The following is a 5302-nucleotide window of genomic DNA, read 5'->3' as shown; positions in this document are numbered from 1 at the left end:
CCTGAGCCTGGAGTGTTTGTGGGGGCAGTGGGAGGCTGGGAGGGGGAACCCCGGCTTTGACTGCCCTGGAATTCTAGAGCTGGGGCGACTGTCCCCAGAGGAAGGAGGGGCAGGAAGCCCTGTCTGCTGGCCCGTCTCCGCCTGAATTCCATCATGCAGGCGGCTCAGGTTTCTCATGAACAAATGCCCTTTATTAGGTTCTGGTGCCTAGACTCCAGAAGGCGGCCTTGGCCTCTCCACCTCCCGCCCGCCTCCTCTCAGTCACATGGTCTGGACACGTGGTCCCAGGCTTGCTTTGTCCCCTGGCCCAGGCACCTGAGGTGCCACAGTCTAGTTTAGCCGCCTTGGACTTGGAAAGCAGCGCCCAGCCCGGTTGCCTGGAGGCCCACTGCTGCCCCCTGGTGCCAGCCATGGGTCACTCACCTTTGGGATGACTACCCCACCATATTAACTGCCTTTCTACCCTGTATATCCACACCCCTGGAATTTTTTCTTAACTGGCCACCATTTTTTGAGTACTTCCTATATGCATTCCATACCCTACTTCTATTACTCTCTCCATTAATTAAGTGAGGCAGGGAGGTTGAGCGACGTCTCTAAATGTTGCCCAGTAGGAAAGGGGCCTAGAAGGCATTTCAGCCCCGGACTCCTTGACCCCAAAGCCCATACCCAAAGTCTTGTGTATATACTTTTCCTTACCCTAGCTCCTCTTAGCCACGACTCCAAAATAGCTCCCAAACCTGCCCACTTCTCCCCATATTTTCAGTTCACAGCCCCTTCTATCACTCACCGGGACCAGTGCAGCCCTCCTCTGGTCCCTAGCTCCTGCCATTAAGCGCCTTGCCTCCACTGTACCCACAGGTGCAGGAGGGCACCCGTGGACACTTGAGTTCACGCCTCTTCTCTGATGAAGAACCCTCCATGGCTCCCACCTTACTCAGAGTGCAAGCCAGTCTTCACTACAGCACACAGGGCCCTGCCCAATCTGCCCCATCACCTCCACACGGACTCATTCAGCCACCCCGGCCCCAGGGCTAGTGACTGAAATGCTCTCCACCTGGCTCTTTGCAAGGCTAGCTCCTCATCCTTCCACTGGGATGCTCAGGGATCACCTCGTCTAGGGAGCCTGTGCTCATCTAAAGTTGGCCTCTCTTGGTGATGACCACATCACCCTGTTTATTTTTTCATGGTACTTGTCACAATCTCCAATTATTTACTTGTGTTTCCACACTTACTGTCAGTCTCCCCACCCAGAATGTCAGTTCAAAAAGGATTCAGATCTTGCCTCTTCTTTACCCTCTTATCCCAGGGCAGCAGGATAGAGTACACAGCAGGCACTCAGTATACAGGCAAGGGACAACTGAAGTAAAGTAAAGGACTTAGCCCAGTCCTGGGCCCTGGGGAAGTGCACGGTGTTAGTGGGTGTTATTAGGGTACAGCAGCATTTAAGTTCCCAGTCTTTTATGCATGCTCAAAGCCTTCTGGCTGCTGTGTGCAAAGACTGTGTGACAAAATAAGGAGCACTGAGACCAATGAGGAGGCCACTGCACTAGTCTGGGGACATGCTGATGGTAGACTAGACTCAGGTCATCTTGGATGAAAAGCATGCTGCTTTGGGATATAATGTGAAGATGGAACGGACCTGATTGATTACATGTGGAATGTGAAAGAGAAGAGCCAAAGAAACAGGAGGAAGCAGGGCTGCAAGGGAGCAAGCTCAGGCAGAATCCTGCAGAGGGCATCAAATCCTACATGGAGCTCTGGAGGGGGAGTTACTTCTCCAAGATGTTCTACACTGGTAAGTCCTTGACTAAAGGCGGAATCTTTAAGCTCCCAGGCACTTCTCATTCCCTAAATGTGCAACAAAGGTGCATTGGCAACAATGTCCAGAGCCCATGGTAGTGCCCTGAGAGTGGCAAGTGCAGGCTGTCATGCAAAAACATGCAAAACTCTGGTAATGATGCAAAGAAACGAAAACAGATCCAAAGGGATCTGGATAGGACAGTGTCCTCTACAGGTAGGTGGCCTTTGGACCTGCTGAATGCCATATGGGAAGCTGTCACGTGGATGGTTAGATGTGTGTGCCTGGATTTCAGGGGAAAGTATCAGACAGGAGGCATGCAATCGGGAATGCTCAGTGTTTTGATGGTCTTTCATGGTCTGTCATGGGGTTGGCTGAGGTCACCTGGGGAGTGAGTATAGAGAGAGGCGAGGTCTGAGCCCTGGGGAATGAAGGAGAAAAGTGGGTGCAGGGGAGAACCAGAGAGGGACATCTGGGGCTAAGCAGAAGGCAGGGAATGTAGCACAAGTGTTCGTGGCTGTAGTGGCAGAAGAATATGGACACAAACGACTATTTTATCATGAAAGAAAGAAGGAAGGTCATTAGCTGAGAATGGAGTGTGGGGAGATGGAAGCTGTGGGAAGAAAGGAAGTATGAGATATCTAGTTGCACGGGAGAGCACCACATGAACAAGAAATGTTAGGGAGGTCGTGGTTTGGTGTTTTTTTCTTCTTTCTTCCTTTTTTCCCCAAACTCACCTAGATGTGAGGTGCATATAGAGAGTTAAATTTAGCTGGGGTTGGCGGGGAGGAGCAGGGACGTGAGGATGGTGCAAGGGAGTGGTGCAGGATGGGTCGTATCCCTCCACTGCCCCAAACCCTCCCGCAGCTTTCAGCACACCCAGGGTGAAAGCCACTGTCTGCATTGGGTCCACAGGGCCTTGTAGAAACTATCTGCCTTTTCCTAAATGTCCCTTCCTCCCATCCTCTGTCACTTGCCCCACTCCAGCCCCTGGAGCCTCCTTGCTGCTCCTTCCACAAGAATAGTCAACCTCTGGGACTTTGCACTGGCTATTCCCTGTGTCTGGCAGGCTCTTCTCCTAGCAATTTGCTTGCCCTCTGTCCCTCAGCTTCCCATACTTTCCTGTGCACTGTCTGACTTCAAATTGCACCTGCCCCAGTGCTGCACACGCCTCACCTCACTTTGTTTTTGTCCCCTGCACTTGCCACAGCGGGACATATATTCCTTGCTGACTGTTTGTTGCCTGCCTCCCCCTCAGGTCAGCTTCACGAGGGCAGGGTATACAATGGCTGTCTCACTGTGTCCCTAGCAGGTGCTCCCGGTTGCATGGTCTTCCAGGCCAGCCCTTCCCACCGTCCTGCATGGTCTGGGAGTTACCAGCAGGCTTTACCAAAGCTCTTTTCTGCTTGGGTTGGCCAGAATTCATTTCTGGGGTTTGCAACTCTGAGAGGTACAGATCCAGAACGATTCAGGATGAGGCCAGACCAGGGGAAGGAGCACCACTGACCTTTTAGAAAGGAGGCGTGCAGGCACAGGTGTGCTGGCCAGGTATAGGATGGCCGAAAACTCAAAGTGGTCCAGGCAACTAATAGACACATAGAAGGCCATGCTGTTTCCAATTCTGCAACTTTCTAGACTAGGTAAAGCTAATCCTGGTGATGTAAGAAGAGAATTGGATAGGAGTCAGAAAGGAACTTCCTGGGGTGATGACAGTATTCCTTATAATGATTGGGGTGGTGATTACACCGATGTTTACTATAAAAATATTTGCCAAGCTATACACTTAGGATTGTGTACATCATACCTTATTTTTTTTAAGTTGGTTAAAAGAAGTGGGGCGTTCCCTTTTGGCGTATCTATCTGTAAGGTTGGACTGACTTGGGCCCAGAGTGGGTCAGTGTGGAGGGGGACTCATGCACTCACTCACTTGCTGTTTCGAGTGCTCTGAGCTGGGCACTTCATATAGTAGACATGTAGGAGTGAACAAGAACCTTGTTTCCTGGTCTCAGAGTTTACCATCTAGCAAGGGCGATGGATAATATCAATATATAATACGTGGTGATAAACACTTTGAAGAAAAATAAAGCAGTGCAATTGTATTGCTCTTTAAGAAATGGTGGTCAGGGCAGGCTGGCCTCTCTTAGATGACACTGGAGCAGAGCGCTGAGAGGAGGAGGAAGCTGTGAATCTGGAGGGAAGAGTGTTTCAGGCAGAAGGAACAGGCAGTGCAAAGGCCCTGAGGTGGGAGGGTGCTTGAATGAATGACTGTAGTAAGGTGTGAAAGGACACATCAAAGGACATAGCTGTATATCCTGGACTTACATCCTCCCAGGCCAGTAGCCCCAGCAGAAAGAACTTTCAGATGATCAGAGGCAAATCCCCGATCCGCCTCTCCTTTGGCCCATTTTAGTGAACTGTCATTTCCGAACCAGTCATTGGACCAGGGGAGCTGTGGGTTTCCTGAGCCAGACCCAGGTGGAGGCTGGGAGGCAGGAACAAAGAGGAAGAGAGGTGGTTCCCCAAAGGCAGGTCTCGGTTCTCAGAACGAGGAGGTCCAGCAGGCAAGTCACAGGTAGCTGCTCTGTGGGATGACAGAGCAAGAGCTAGGGCAACAGTGAGGGTCCTGGCAGGTGAGGATGATGACCTGAGGTGATTGGGGTCCCACACGTGGCCCAAATGATAGCATCACTGTGTGTGGCTGTGTATTTTTTTCCCCACAAGTCTCAACTTCCTGGAGCTCAAATGATGTGGCCATAACCTAACTTCACTTTCACTCCATTTTTTTTCTTTTAATTTCTTAAAATTGTCATAAAATACACATACAATTTATCACTTTAACCTTTTATTATATTTTTTTTTTTAAGGAGGGTGCAGCTCAGTGGTCCATGCAGGGATCGAACCGGCAACCTTGGTGTTATCAGCATCACACGCTAACCACTGTGCAAACCGGCCACCCCTCACTTAACCATTTTTCAGTGTAGTTTAGTGATATTAAGCACATTCACTCTATTGTACAACCATCACCACCATACATCTCCAAAACTCTTTCATCTCCCCTAACTGAAACTCCCCATTAAACAACTGCTCATTTCCCTTCCCCGCACCCACCACTCCACTTCCTGTCCCGAAGGATTTGACTCCTCTAGGAACCTCTTTTAAGTGGAATTATACAGTAGCTGTCCTTTTGTGACTGGTTTATTTCACTTAACATAATGCTTTCAAGGTTCACCCATGTTGGAAGGAAAGATTTCCTTCCTTTTTAAGGCTGAATAATATGCCATTGTATGAATATACATTGTTTATCCCTTTACCCACTGATGGACACTTGGATTGCTTCCACTTTTTGGCTATTGTGAATAATGCTATGAACATGGGAGTGCAAACATCTCTTCCAGACCCTGCTTTCAACTGCTGGGTCATATGGTAATTCCATGTTTAATTTTTTTGAGAAAACACCATACCATTTCTCACTCCATCTTTTGGTTTAGTTTTCTTTGGGGC

This window comes from Rhinolophus hipposideros, assembly GCF_964194185.1.
Source record: "Rhinolophus hipposideros genome assembly, chromosome: 16".
NCBI classification, from domain to species: domain Eukaryota; kingdom Metazoa; phylum Chordata; class Mammalia; order Chiroptera; family Rhinolophidae; genus Rhinolophus; species Rhinolophus hipposideros.
This window is presented reverse-complemented; position numbering follows the sequence as displayed.